The sequence below is a fragment of the Myxine glutinosa genome, chromosome 5 (genome assembly GCF_964187855.1).
Source record: "Myxine glutinosa chromosome 5, kmMyxGlut1.1, whole genome shotgun sequence".
In the NCBI taxonomy this organism is placed as follows: Eukaryota; Metazoa; Chordata; class Myxini; order Myxiniformes; family Myxinidae; genus Myxine; species Myxine glutinosa.
In genome coordinates, this window is record NC_136265.1 from 31217831 (window position 1) to 31234468 (window position 16638).

Consider the following 16638-nt stretch of genomic DNA (forward strand, 5'->3'; position numbering starts at 1 on the left):
GGAAAGACAGCACAGGGGGACCGCGAGGGAAAGACAGCACAGGGGGACCGCGAGGGAAAGACAGCACAGGGGGACCGCGAGGGAAAGACAGCACAGGGGGACCGTGAGGGAAAGACAGCACAGGGGGACCGCGAGGGAAAGACAGCACAGGGGGACCGCGAGGGAAAGACAGCACAGGGGGACCGCGAGGGAAAGACAGCACAGGGGGACCGCGAGGGAAAGACAGCACAGGGGGACCGCGAGGGAAAGACAGCACAGGGGGACCGCGAGGGAAAGACAGCACAGGGGGACCGCGAGGGAAAGACAGCACAGGGGGACCGCGAGGGAAAGACAGCACAGGGGGACCACGAGGGAAAGACAGCACAGGGGGACCGTGAGGGAAAGACAGCACAGGGGGACCATGAGGGAAAGACAGCACAGGGGGACCGCGAGGGAAAGACAGCACAGGGGGACCGCGAGGGAAAGACAGCACAGGGGGGCCGCGAGGGAAAGACAGCACAGGGGGACCGCGAGGGAAAGACAGCACAGGGGGACCGCGAGGGAAAGACAGCACAGGGGGACCGTGAGGGAAAGACAGCACCTCAATGCCCAATGAGCACACACCACCACCAACAATCGATACTGTACTAACAAAGTGCATAACAATTTATGGGAACAGAAACAAATCCGAAATGGTTTACTTAACTTTGGAAGATCACTCGAAGAAGTTTGGAAAAGCTGCCGCCGCCACATATCGGAAAAACATTTTTCAATTGTTGTCATCTCCATTTATTGGGGACTGTCATGATTGTTGCTGTTCTCTTCCTTCCCATCCAATCAAATGCCATTCCCTCTCATCACCCATCCTTCACTGCAATCTCCACAAGTTTTGAATATTAGGATGTTTTGGTGCAAATTATTCGTCTTATTTTTAACATTTCAACTATAACTCTTAAATGTTCTGTAAGTAATGTTAGTATTAATGCTCAAGAAATACAGCGACAATTAAAGAAAATCAATGTTGTAAAAGGTTGTTGTAATCCCTGGTGTTGGGCTAGCGGCTAGGGTGCCGGTTAGGATAACCAAGGATCCTGGGTTCAAATCCCGGTCGATCGCTGAATTAACACCAGGGGGGTTGACTCAGCCTGTCATTCCTTCCGAGGTCGGCTAATTGAGTACCAGTTCACTGGTAATTCCCTGTTTGTCGTTAAAGGCAGCAAAAAGGGTTGGCGTCAGAAAGGGCATCCGGCCGTAAAACATTGCTTCAAATAGGGGACCTAAAAACAACAACAAGCCACGGTTCCCGAAAAAGGCCAACCTCCGCTTTGCAGGGAAAAATGGCCTCTAAAGGTGGTTTTTAATGTTGTAAAAGGTTTTTATTATCTTGTTTGCACAGGTAAAGTTCACAGCATTTTGTTTTCCAAACAGGAAATTTATTCTCTGACAGTGAATAAATAAAGGAATTGGTAAACAAGTATGATAATAATAAATAAATTAAAAAAAAAAAAAAATAAACAATGTGGACATTTGTTGAGATGAAAACTCTTACAAATTCGAGTTAATTCAACAAATATGCACCAAATAATTATATTTGGTGTGCCTTCCAAGATTAAATTATAAGCAAACTAGAACGGGCACTCGGTAGAGCGCATACCTTCGCCGCAGCTACTTTTGTTGCCAAAATAAAAGACTACAAGATCTGTGTAGCAAAGCATTTTGGCATTAGTTTCATACAAATTGGACACAAATTGACCGCGCTATGGTAAAAAGACGATTTTGACCTTTTCATGACCTTGACCTTGACCTTTGACCCGATCGATTCCAAAATCTAATCAAATGGTTCCCGGATAATAACCTATCATCCCACCAAATTTCATGCGAATCGGTTGAATACTTTTTGAGTTATGCGAATAACATACACACACACACACACACAGACATACAAACAAGGGTTATGACGTCAGAGTGTCATGTCGCATATCACAAGATTGGGCATTGAATTCTGAACATTTTGGCATTAGTTTCATACAAATTGGACACAAATTGACCGCGCTATGGTAAAAAGACGATTTTGACCTTTTCATGACCTTGACCTTGACCTTTGACCCGATCGATTCCAAAATCTAATCAAATGGTTCCCGGATAATAACCTATCATCCCACCAAATTTCATGCGAATCGGTTGAATACTTTTTGAGTTATGCGAATAACATACACACACACACACAGACATACAAATAAATACACAGCGATCAAAACATAACCTTCCGCTTTTGCGAAGGTAATGATGGACTACTCACACTCCGACACGGTTTCTCTCATTGGTTGTACCTCCATTCACAGGTGGAACGGAGTCCTCACAGGACTCCAAAATATCTGCCTTCACTTCGGTATAGGATCATGTTTCAAGGAGCAAGTTGTTAAGTTTTGTTGTTCTTATATCTTGTTTCAAAAAATTTTCAGGATCGTCACTGAACCGTATGCATTTTTAGATGTGAATAAAGGCCTTGCTGCACATGGAGCACTTGTTGTTTTGTGGGAGGAAGTTCTCCAAGAACTCAAAATCTCCACCTTCTTTTTCGGTCAAGGATCATTATTTATGAACCATATTGTGAAACTTCGTTCTCATAATTTTGCTCCAAGGACACGGTTGTCGTGATATTCCCCAGAATTATTTTTAAGTACTCAGCGTTTTCTTTATTACTTGGCTCTTTTTTTTTTACCAAGTATGTTGATCACATCGGTTTGTGTTTGTGTGTTTGTCTGTCTGCTGAATTCAACCGATTGACGATTTACATATCAGGTTACTGAATTCAACCACCGATTGTTTTTGAGGTCAAAAGGATGCTCTCCTGAGTGCCATTCTGCTTTGTTCTCTTTTGCCAAGTGTCGCTCTATGAGTGATTTTTCATCATTCATGTTGTTCCGAACATCACTGGTACAATTTCAGCTTTCTACAATTTCCAAGTCCTCTTCACCTCATTTTTCAGATTCTTGCATTTGGTCATTTTCCTGATTCCTGCTGTATTTAGTCCAAAGTAATTGGGAACTGAAGCCTCAGTCAACAATGCCGATTTTTTTCCTTTTTGTGTTTAAGCACTATGTTCGGACGCAATACTCCACCTGCAATGTCCACGCTTGATCGGATCATCTTGTTCTGCATGAGCACTATATGCTCATTTTCAAGAATCAGATGTGGTTTGTGCTTGATTGTTCTGGAATCCGAATGTTGAAATGTTTACAGATGTACCAGTTGATTATACTCTTCAGATGCCGTCATGTCTTTCTGTGTACAATTGTTCTGACACGAGTTTTTTATATCCCAAAAGGAAGTGACCGGCACTTTCTGTTTCTACCTCACAAAACCTGTATTTGTCCGATTGGTTAAATTCCGCCATTTTCTTTGAGGTATTAATGTAGTGTTCTTGGTCTTGAGCATTTTTGATGACATGTTCTCCATCCCAATTAATTTGACCTCTTCTTAGCCATTCCAATAAGCTTTCCTTGTTGATCCCTATTCCGGGAAGCTCTTTTTTAGTTTTTCCTGCTCTTTCGTCACTGTGTGGGTCCTCATCTCTCAAACTGTGTGGGTCCTCATGTCTCAAACTGTGTGGGTCCTCATGTCTCAAACTGTGTGTGTCCTCATGTCTCAAACTGTGTGGGTCATCATGTCTCAAACTGTGTGGGTCCTCATGTCTCAAACTGTGTGGGTCCTCATGTCTCAAACTGTGTGGGTCATCATGTCTCAAACTGTGTGGGTCCTCATGTCTCAAACTGTGTGGGTCCTCATGTGTGCTTGGTACTTTGAATTATGAATAAATGATATGTTGCAAATAGTGCACATAAACGGCTTCTCCCCAGGATGAGTCCTCATGGGTGCCCGGCGACCTGTGTACTGATTGACTTACTGCAGAAGGTGCAGTTAAATGGCTTCTCACCAGTGTGTGTTCACATGTGTATCTGGAGACCTGTGCACTGAATGACTTCATGCAGACTTTATCGCTCGATACGAGCCACAGTTCAGACGGTCACCTTTCCCTTGTATAGAGGGATGAGGGTACTCAGTTCCCAATCCACGGGAATGCGGACACACATTGTTCCCATCCTTTGTCCTCACAGCTGAGCGCGCTCTTCCGTACATTCCCATCACCACTCTGATCAACCATTCCTCCACTCCTAACTTCCTCAATGCCCATGTCACTACTTCGCGTGGAACCCTATCAAATGCTTTCTCCAGATCAACAAACCCAAGAAACAACTTCCTCCTCTTCTCCATGTATTTCTCCTGCCACTGCCATACAATGAAAAGCGCGTCTGTCATTCCTCTTCCTTGCATAAATCCAAACTGCATTTCGTCGATCTTCATTTTCTTCCTTATGGTCCTCTCCAACACCCTTTCCAATACCTTAATTCCATGCTCCAATAACTTTATCGCTCGATACGAGCCACAGTTCAGAGGGTTAACCTTTCCCTTGTATAGAGGGACGAGGGTACTCAGTTCCCAATTCACGGGAATGCGGCCTTCTTTCAGCACCAGATTACAGATCTCTGTCATTCTCTTCACACCCCAACTTCCTGCTGCCTTCAACATATCTCCCACAACTCCCGTCGGCCCTCCCGCTTTTCTACTCTTCATTGCTTTTATCGCTTCCTCAACTTCCTTCTCAGTTATCTTCTCTGGCGGTCCTAAAACTGGGTGACTCTCGATGTTGCCGTCCCATTCATTCTCTGCATTCAACAGCATTTCCATATATCTCTTCCATCTTCCTTCAATTTCATCTGGGTCGACAACGATTTGTCCAACTTCATCCTTCAAGCAACTCACCCCCATCACATCGCACCTCTCTTTCGCTATCTGCTATGCAATCCTGAATACCGCTCTCTGACCCTCATCCGAATCTTAGCGTTCTCCATACATTTTCCTACATGCCTCCTGCACCTTTGCGACCTCTTTCTTTGCAGCCTTCTTGGCTGCCTTATAACTTTCATGTTCTGCCTTTTCTGCCCCCGTACCCTTCGCCTTCTGCCACTCCTTGAACTTCTTCCTCTTCTCGTCAATCCTCTTTCCAACTTCATCATCCCACCACCATGTTTCCCAGTGCCACGGTGGTCCTTTTGGCCATCCACATACCTCACCAACGGCTCCCAACAGACTATCTTTCATTGACATCCAACCACTTTCAAACTTTCAAGTGAGCGTAAGTTGGTATTTATTTGTTTGGGAATGTCTTTTAAAATGAGTCGCAAACATGGTCCTTTTGAAATAGATTTGCAATGATCCTCCTTTCCCTGGTTATACTTGTGTTTGCAGCAGGAATGCCTCAGCGATCTACACCACCTCTTGGCCAGCCAGGGCAGATCAATCAGATTAGCCAGATTGGACAGCCGACATCTGTGAGTCAGGCGAGTACTTGCAGAGCTACCTGCTCTTGCAGATTGTCCGTAACACCTCCTCCGGAAAAACACACACCACTGTTTTTTTTTATGCCTCAGCCGACAAAGTCGCCGGAGGCATTATGTTTTCGGGTTGTCCGTCTGTCCGGCTGTCCGTTCGTGATCGGTTTTCGTTTCCATGATAAATTAAGAACGGCTGAAGGGAACCAAGTCAAACTTGGTACAAGTATGTATAATGATGTAAAGATAAACGGATTTGATTATGTGATCGAGGGGTCAAAGGTCAGAGGTCTTGTTCGGTAAAAATTCTGTTACTGCGCTAACTTGTGAACCAGTGATGGGATTTTGACCAAACTTGGTAGAAGTATATACGAGGGGCAGTCAACAAGTAACTTTAAAATATTTTTCCGAACTCGTTTATTGCATGTACGACTGTACGTGTGTAACAACTGTTATTTTTCAACATAATCTCCATGGCATTCAATGCATTTTTTCCAGCGCTTTACCAAGGCCTGGATTCCTCGATAAAAAAAATAAATTTGGCTGCTTGTGTAGCCATTCGTGCACCACCTCCTAGACCTCTTCGTCGGATCGGAAAGTGGTTCCACCAAACTCCTCCTCAAGTGGCCCAAAGATGTGGTAATCTGAAGGGCCGAGGTCTGGCAAGTAGGGTGGATGAGGAAGACACTCAAAATGCCGGTCCTCGATTGTTGCAGCTATAGCACGGGCAGTATGGGGCCGAGCATTGTCATGTTGCAGCAAAACACCGGGAGCGAGTAGTCCACGATGTTTTGATCTGATTGCTGGTTTCAGATGATTTTTAAGGTCGCAGTATGATGCACTGGTGACTGTGGTCCCTCAGGGCATGTAATGCTCTACAAGTGGGCCTCGGCTATCCCAGAAGAGCGTCAGCATCATTTTTAGAGCGGACGGCTGTGTGCGGAATTTTTTTGGGCTTCGATGAAGTTGAATGGCACCACTCTTTGCTTGCCCTCTTTGTTTCTGGCTGACAGTAGTGGACCCAGCTTTCATCCCCAGTCACTATGTTTTACTATGTAAGACTATGTGTACTATGTAACTATGTTACTATGTTACTATGTAAGTCACTATGTAAGAAAGCATCGCTTTCTGTTTCGTAACGTCGCAGACGTTCTTCACATGCGGCCACTCGCCATTCTTTCAGTTTGGATGCGAGTTGTCTCGGCACCCACCTTGCACACACTTTGCGGAACCCCAGCATGTTGTGAATGATATGGTATGCTGAACCATGGCTAACCGTATGCTGAACCAACGACCGGGCGGTTCCCGCCAACGCACCGGACGAGCTGACGAACCCCAACGAAACCCCGAGTGGTTGAGCTGAACACACACACACACACACACACACACACAAACACACACACACACACACACACGACGCTTATATTTTCATTTGAATTCTCCCCTCGTGTGTGTTATAAATCTGGTGTGAGGGATCCCAATTTAGGACATTTATTTGAGCGTCGCGTTTTCCTTGTTCTCGGGTTCCTTTAAATATACCAGTTAATTTTTTTGTACATTTTAAATCCGCCTCGGTTTGAGTTAATTTCCACAGGTTTGAAGACTGCCCGGCGGGATCGCGACAGGTAAAAGCTTCCAGTTTCTTCTTCTTCATCTTCTTTCTTCCTCCTGCGTGTAGATATAAAATCTGCTATTGAACACCACCTCAATTAACGCTCGATTTGCTATCCGTGATTTCCCGGTCTTCACCGAGGGGAATCACAGGACACATCATTCCCCAATGTTCTCAAAGCAATGAACTCACAATACGCTAACAGTGAGTTGAATGTAACATTCCCCAAAGTCGGTGTATGAATCTCCACGCGGGGTGAAGTTCGAGGTCGTGCAGAACGGCAAAACAACAGGCAGATTTTGGCGCGACTGTGGATAAGGAGTTATGAGGTGAGAGATCGATATGGGAATTGTGTCGACAGGTAAACCAAGGGCAATCAACACGATGAGGTCGATACGGAAATCCCAACGGCCAAACATGATGCACCAAGCAGACAGCCTCTTCTTCTTCGAGGACAAAATGGCGTAAAGACCCGTAATGGAGGCGCTTGATTTCTCCAACGATGACTCACACTTGGTGATAAAACCTGTGATGCAGGTTTAATTGCACTCGCAATACAGTATATGACCATGTCACGCAATCCCTTTCACGGGAAACCTCAACTCATTCGCAACCAATATATAAAAACAAGTCCGCTCGCAGCCTCGTCCTGACTCACAGCTCTCTCTCCTCCTCTCTCAGCCCATATCGATCGCTCTTCTTCCGGTCTCTTTGCCGAGTTTTCCTTTTTCCTTCACAAACACTTATTTTTAGCTTTCACTAAAGTCATCTCCATTTCACACAAAAATCTTAACAACAATATTACCTGAAACTAAAAATCCTACAAGTATATAATGACAACAAAGGCAGAAGTGACGGATCCGTAACAATTTGAGTGGCTTTACTCCCTCGTGAATCATTTCATGTCTTTCATATAAACCATTTCTTACAATTACAACAGTTGTGTACCTTTCCATTCTCATGAATATTGTCAAGTCCGTAGACGATGAAGACCAGCCTTGGACAGATAGCCGAACAGTTAACTCCGAGGTGTATTTCGAAACTTGGCGGGATTATCTTTTTGCACGCGCGGGAAAGGCCCCCCGAAGCCTTAGCTGAACAGACGGCCACCACGGGGTTTTCCCTCGAAACCACAAACGAGTAAACAAGAAGACGTCATGCGGAGCACGATACTTGCAAAATCCGCCCTCCACCCCCAAGTAAAAAAATTCCATTGATACAGCAAATTGTCCATTTCATCAAGATTAAAATTGACAATCTTGATCAAAGCTCGGGTCAACAGGAAGAAAAGTGACGATTTTTCAGATGAAAAATGATGATTTTATAAGGTTGACCTTGAGTTGACCTTTGACCTCTTGACCTCAAAAATAGTTAGTTTCCCTATTTAGTGACTCAATGTGCAAATGCTGTTGACTTTTCAATTCAATCGGATGAAAATTGAGGGTTTTAAAAACTTGGCCTGTGTTGACCTCAAAAATAGTTGGTGGTTGAATGCAGTGACCATATATGTAAATCCTCTTAGAAATTCAAGTCAATCAAATGAAAATTGGTGATTTTAGAAATTTGGCCTATGTTGACCTTTTGGCCCACGTTCACCAAAGATATAATTTGTGGTTGAATTCAGTGACCAGATATGCAAGTCATCTTCAAATTTCAAGTCAATTGGATGAAAATTGAGGATTTTAGAAATTTGGCCTATGTTGACCTTTTGGCCTATGTTGACCTCAAAGATACTTGGTGGTTGAATTCAGTGACCAGATATGCAAGTTCCCTTCAAATTTCAAGTCAATCGGATGAAAATTGAGGATTTTAGAAATTTTGCCGATGTTGACCTTTTGGCCTATGTTGACCTTTTGACCTTTTGACCCCCAAAACAATAGGCTTCTCAATTGGGACGACCTATACAACTTGGTGAAGTTTCGTGACGATCGGTTTAGAATTGTGACCTGTAGGCCGGTGACAAACAAACAAACAGACAGACAGATGAAAAATCGGTCAGAGACCGAGGACTTGCCGGAATGTACTTTTTTATCGGCCATTTAGGACAAATATGGCGGCCGAACCACGTGACCGCTGAAGTCATCATTATTTGTTTTCTAAACTAATTTATTCCTTGATGATGCTCAAGAAATTTCATCTTGATCGGATGAAGTTTTGTACTTGGCGTATTATGACGTCATAATGGAGGCACCTATGACATCATCATTAACATATTTTATTCCCCATGGAGAGTTCTTTACAATGAGCAACGTCTCAATTTTTTCTGTTCAGCACTTTTGGAGATATAGTGGTGCAACGTTTTGCCGTTTTTCCAAGATGGCGGCCGAACCACGTAACTGATGACGTCATCATTAACATATTTTATTCCCCATGGAGAGTTCTTTACAATGAGCCATGTCTCAATTTTTTCTGTTCAGTACTTTCGGAGATATAGAGGTGCAAAATGTTTCGGTTTTTCCAAGATGGCGGCCGAACCACTTGACTGATGACGTCATCATTAACATATTTTATTCCCCATGGAGAGTTCTTTCCAATGAGCCATGTCTCAATTTTTTCTGTTCAGCACTATCGGAGATTTCGTGGTGCAAAGTTTTGCCGTTTTTCCAAGATGGCGGCCGACCACGTGACTGATGACGTCATCATAAACACATTTTATTCCCCATGGAGAGTTCTTCACAATGAGCCATGTCTCAATTTTTTCTGTGCAGTACTTTCGGAAATATAGCGGTGCAAAGTTTTTCGGTTTTTCCAAGATGACGGCCGGACCATGTGACCGATGACGTCATCATTAACATGTTTTATTCCGCATGGAGAGTTCTTTACAATGAGCCATGTCTCAATTTTTTCTATTCAGCACTTTCAGAGATGTGGTGCAAAAATTTTCGGTTTTTCCAAGATGGCGGCCGAACCACGTGACATATGACGTCATCATTAACATATTTTATTCCCCATGGAGAGTTCTTTACAATGAGCCATGTCTCAATTTTTTCTGTTCAGTACTTTCGGAGATATGGAGGTGCAAAATTTTTCGGTTTTTCCAAGATGGCGGCCGAACCACGTGACTGATGACGTCATCATTAACATGTTTTATTCCCCATGGAGAGTTCTTCACAATGAGCCATGTCTCAATTTTTTCTGTTCAGTACTTTGAGATATCGAGGTGCAAAATTTTTCGGTTTTTCCAAGATGGCGGCCGAACCACGTGACTGATGACGTCATCATTTGGGCACAGTATATTAGAGGGCAAGACCAATATGTGTGCCAAGTTTGGCGATTCTACGTGCAACGGTGTAGACGTAGTGCTGCAAACAGACAAACAGACAGACAGACAAACAGATGAAAAATCGGTCAGAGACCGAGGACTTGCCGGAATTTACTTTTTTATCGGCCATTTCGGACAAATATGGCGGTCGAACCACGTGACCGATGACGTCATCATTAACATATTTTATTCCCCATGGAGAGTTCTTTCCAATGAGCCATGTCTCAATTTTTTCTATTCAGCACTTTTGGAGATATAGTGGTGCAAAGTTTTGCCATTTTCCAAGATGGCGGCCGAACCACGTGACTGATGACGTCGTCATTAACATATTTTATTCCCCATGGAGAGTTCTTTACAATGAGCCATGTCTCAATTTTTTCTATTGAGCACTTTTGGAGATATGGAGGTGCAAAATTTTTCGGTTTTTCCAAAATGGCGGCCGAACCACGTGACTGATGACGTCATCATTAACATATTTTATTCCCCATGGATAGTTCTTTACAATGAGCCATGTCTCAATTTTTTCTGTTCAGCACTTTCAGAGATATGGAGGTGCAAAGTTTTTCCAGGATGGCGGCCGAACCACGTAACCGATGACGTCATCAATTGGGCACAGTCTATTCCCGGGCAAGACCAATATGTGTGCAAAGTTTGGCGATTCTACGTGCAACGGTGTAGACGTAGTGCTGCAAACAGACAGATGAAAAATCGGTCAGAGACCGAGGACTTGCCGGGATGTACTTTTTTATCGGCCATTTAGGACAAATATGGCGGCCGAACCAGGTGACCGATGATGTCATCATTAACATATTTTATTCCACGTGGAGAGTTGTTTACAATGAGCCATGTCTCAATTTTTTCTATTCAGCACTTTCGGAGATATGGAGGTGCGAGGTTTTTCGGTTTTTCCAAGATGGCGGGCGAACCACGTGACAGATGACGTCATCATTAACATATTTTATTCCACATGGAGAGTTCTTTACAATGAGCCATGTCTCAATTTTTTCTATTCAGCACTTTCGGAGATATGGAGGTGCGAGGTTTTTCGGTTTTTCCAAGATGGCGGCCGAACCACGTGACTGATGACATTATCATTAACATATTTCATTCCCCATGGAGAGTTCTTTACAATGGGCCATGTCTCAATTTTTTCTATTGAGCACTTTCGGAGATATGGAGGTGCAACGTTTTTCGGTTTTTCCAAGATGGCGGCCGAACCACGTGACTGATGACGTCATCATTTGGGCACAATATATTAGAGGGCAAGACAAATACGTGTGCAAAGTTTGGCGATTCTACGTGCAACGGTGTAGACGTAGTGCTGCAAACAGACAGACAGACAAACAGATGAAAAATCGGTCAGAGACCCAGGACTTGCCGGAATGTACTTTTTTATCGGCCATTTAGAACAAATATGGCAGCTGAACCACGTGATAGATGACGTCATCATTAACATATTTTATTCCCCATGGAGAGTTGTTTGCAATGAGCCATGTCTCAATTTTTTCTGCTCAGCACTTTTGGAGATATAGAGGTGCAAAGTTTTGCCGTTTTTCCAAGATGGTGGCCGACCACGTGACATATGACATCATCATTAACATATTCTATTCCCCATGGAGAGTTCTTTACAATGAGCCATGTCTCAATTTTTTCTGTTCAGCACTTTTGGAGATATAGTGGTGCAAAGTTTTGCCGTTTTCCCAAGATGGCGGCCGACCACGTGACTGATGACGTCATCATTAACATATTTTATTCCCCATGGAGAGTTCTTTACAATGAGCCATGTCTCAATTTTTTCTATTCAGCACTTTGAGATATGGAGGTGCAAAAATTTTCGGTTTTTCCAAGATGGCGGCCGAACCACGTGACATATGACCTCATCATTAACATATTTTATTCCCCATGGAGAGTTCTTTACAATGAGCCATGTCTCCATTTTTTCTGTTCAGCACTTTTGGAGATATAGTGGTGCAAAGTTTTGCCGTTTTTCCAAGATGGCGGCCGACCACGTGACTGATGACGTCGTCATTAACACATTTTATTCCCCATGGAGAGTTGTTTGCAATGAGCCATGTCTCAATTTTTTCTGTTCAGTACTTTCGGAGATATAGAGGTGCAAAGTTTTGCCGTTTTTGCAAGATGGCGGCCGACCACGTGACTGATGACGTCATCATTAACATATTTTATTCCCCATGGAGAGTTCTTTACAATGAGCCATGTCTCAATTTCTTCTATTCAGTACTTTCAGAGATATGGAGGTGCAAAGTTTTGCCGTTTTTCCAAGATGGCGGCCGAACCACGTGACCTATGACGTCAACATTAACATATTTTATTCCCCATGGAGAGTTCTTTACCAGAAGCCGTGTCAATTTTTGTTTTTTTCACGGCAATTTTTTTTCGGTTTTTCCAAGATGGCGGCCGAACCACGTGACCAATGACGTCATCAATTGGGCACAGTCTATTCCAGGGCAAGACCAATATGTGTGCAAAGTTTGGCGATTCTACGTGCAACGGTGTAGACGCAGTGCTGCAAACAGACAGCCAGACAAACAGACAAACAAACGAACAGATCAACATACATACTTGCCGGAAATTTTTCCGGCAAGTAACGAACAGATCAACATACTTGCCGGAATCTTTTCCGGCAAGTAACGAACAGATCAACATACTTGCCGGAATTTTTTCCGGCAAGTATAGTCTAGTAGGAAGACTAGGTCCCCCTGCACCCCCCGGAGATATACTTCTAATCAGTGTTTCTAGATTGGAAAAAATGTGTAGAAAATGACTAGCTATGGCCCCAAGCTGAAAAAATGTCCCACATACCATTTTTATGCAAATTACTGCTGCAAATTTTATGCAAAATTATGCAAATTTTATGCAAATTTTTGATGAGGAGTAGAGTTGAGGGGTCTTTGAGGGCTTCATCGAGGTGCTCTCGGTTGCAAGACTGGGTCATTCTGAGAAGCACAGCAGGGTCAGAGATCATGATGTTCTCCTCCTCAGTGAATCTCTCCATCAACAGCCTCTCCATTGCCTCACACACTGTTTTGAGGCAAAAGAGGGACTTTGCGTAGGCCTTTCCACTGAGAACACCTTTGAGAGATCCACTTGTTACTAGTTGTGCCTCAAAGAGAATCTCTGCATATCCAGAACCACGCATCTTGTGTCCAGTGAGCATCCCGATGTAGTTCATGGATGTGTGGAAGGGTCCAATCGTTACTACATGACTAGCAAATTCATTTGGCCAGCGCCAGATGATGGGAAGGGCTTTCATGCAGACACCCAGATCAAATGTATTCAGGACCCATCTCTGACCCACCTCAGCAGTTGCTGCCTCGGAACGCTTCAGTAGCTCACGAACAACTGCGTTGTCTGTGATCGGTCTGTGCCTGGTGCCTGCATGGCATGGCAATGGCCTGCAGCCTGTGCCTGGGCTAGGGGGTTTCACCTCTGCAACTGGTTCTCCCCCACCCAGCAAATCAACAGTCGACTACTGCACGCCTATCCACCAACCGATCACAGACAACGCAGTTGTTCGTGAGCTACTGAAGCGTTCCGAGGCAGCAACTGCTGAGGTGGGTCAGAGATGGGTCCTGAATACATTTGATCTGGGTGTCTGCATGAAAGCCCTTCCCATCATCTGGCGCTGGCCAAATGAATTTGCTAGTCATGTAGTAACGATTGGACCCTTCCACACATCCATGAACTACATCGGGATGCTCACTGGACACAAGATGCGTGGTTCTGGATATGCAGAGATTCTCTTTGAGGCACAACTAGTAACAAGTGGATCTCTCAAAGGTGTTCTCAGTGGAAAGGCCTACGCAAAGTCCCTCTTTTGCCTCAAAACAGTGTGTGAGGCAATGGAGAGGCTGTTGATGGAGAGATTCACTGAGGAGGAGAACATCATGATCTCTGACCCTGCTGTGCTTCTCAGAATGACCCAGTCTTGCAACCGAGAGCACCTCGATGAAGCCCTCAAAGACCCCTCAACTCTACTCCTCATCAAAAATTTGCATAAAATTTGCATAATTTTGCATAAAATTTGCAGCAGTAATTTGCATAAAAATGGTATGTGGGACATTTTTTCAGCTTGGGGCCATAGCTAGTCATTTTCTACACATTTTTTCCAATCTAGAAACACTGATTAGAAGTATATCTCCGGGGGGTGCAGGGGGACCTAGTCTTCCTACTAGACTAGTAACAAACAGACAAACGAACAGATCAACATACTTGCCGGAATCTTTTCCGGCAAGTAACAAACGAACAGATCAACATACTTGCCGGAATCTTTTCCGGCAAGTAACAAACAGATGAAAAATTGGTCAGAGACCGAGGCCTTGCCGGAATTTACTTTTTTATCGGCCATTTAGGACAAATATGGCGCCCGAACCACGTGACCGATGACGTCGTCAATTGTGCACAGTCTATTCCAGGGCCAGACAAATATGTGTGTAAAGTTTGGTGATTCTACGTGCAACGATGTAGACGTAGTGCTGCGCACAGACAGACAGCCAGACAGACAAACCAACCGATCAACATACTTGCCGGAATCTTTTTCGGCAAGTAACAAACGAACAGATCAACATACTTGCCGGAAGCTGTTCCGGCAAGTAACAAACAGACAGACAGACAGACAGACAGACAGAACCACAAACGCAACCGACCAATATACTTGGAAAAATCTTCGATTTTGCAAGTAACAAACACGACACAAAAGTAAACTGCAACAAATAATGGTTTAATGAAAATATACGTGAAGCAATAAAAATATGAAATTGTAAGTTGAGGTAACTATAAGGCTAAGGTGAAGGACCCTCCATTCAGACACAATAACACGACACAGATTGAAATAAAATAAAATAAAAGTCCCCCCTTTTAGTTGCCACTCAGCTCTGGTCTCGACGAGCACTTGGTTGTGGGGTCGCGTCGAACCACCGCTCGGGAAATGCACAAGATGGCGTGAATCGCTACACGGCACCTTAGCCGTGAAGCGGCAGCAAAATGTGTCCGTAGAGCACCACCGCTCAGGAATACCGCCCTCCTCCGGTCGTTCCACAAGGCTCCGATTGGTCTCTCAGGTGCACCCGACACGAAGCACAACCGTTAGAGAGAGAGAGAAATGAAATGCGACCGCGAGCCACGAAGCCCAGGACAGAGAGAGAGAAAGATAACGGATTCTTCCACTTGTCGAACATTCCCAGCTCTCTGACGTCAAACGACCAATCCTGACATCCCGTCGACTCATACCATCTCCCCGACCAATCATCCCCTTCATGGGATGAGCCCGGAGCCTCACGGCCTTCTTGACGCCCATCAAGAATGTTGGGGCGGCAGGGTTTACTTGCTGATTGGCAAATGTTCGGGTCTCTGTCAGCATGACGGTGTTGTGGGGGACTGGAGCTTTTCGTTGTTCTTGTCGTTCGTAATGGTGGCCCTTTTTAGTTGAAATTAAAACATCGGGAAAATCACAGAAGGCAATTACATGCTGGGAAATAGTAATCTTACACCCTACCTAGAACTAATTAACACAAAACTACCCTCCGTGTGGAGACATGTAAACACTCCTTAGCTCAACATTTGCCCTACTTATGTACATCGAAATGAGCATGCTAAACTAAAGCCTCCCTTCCTTTCATATTGTTTTCAGGTTGTCCGTCCGGCTGTCCATTCGTTGGTGATAGGTTTTCGTTACCGCGATCACTTGAGAACGGCTGAAGGGATCTTAGTCAAATTTGGTGCAGGTATGTATATTGAGGTAAAGATGAACCGATTAGATTTTGGGGTCACATGGTCAAAGGCCAAAGGTCAGAGGTCATGTCAGGGAAAAATCCTATCACAGCGATAACTTGTGAACCAGTGATGGGATCCTGACCAAATTTGGTACAATTATGTAGAATGATGTAAAGATGAACTGATTAAATTTTGGGGTCAATAAGTCAAAGGTCAAAGTCTGTAATATGTCTATAACTTGAGAACTGCTTCAGTGATCTAATTCAAACTTGGTGCAGGTATCTTATTATAATAGAGCAAACGTATTTGTCATTGTGTTTATATGCGACGAAAACATCTTCTTCAAAAAAAATGAACACCTTATTAACTAACCCTCTTGATTACGTTTAGACTGCTGAGACCCCTCAGACCTTTGATGACCCTTTAATTCCCTCAAGACCACCAAAACCCCTGAAGACCCAAAATACCCTTCAAGACCCTGAAGACCCAAAACACCCCAAAGACCCAAAATACCCTTGAAGGCCCAGAGGCTCAAAAGGACCCTGAAGACCCAAATGGCCCTGAAGACCCAAAATACACCACAAAAAAACACCACAAAGACCCAAAACACCCCAAAGACCCAAAACACCCCAAAGACCCAAAACACCCCAAAGACCCAA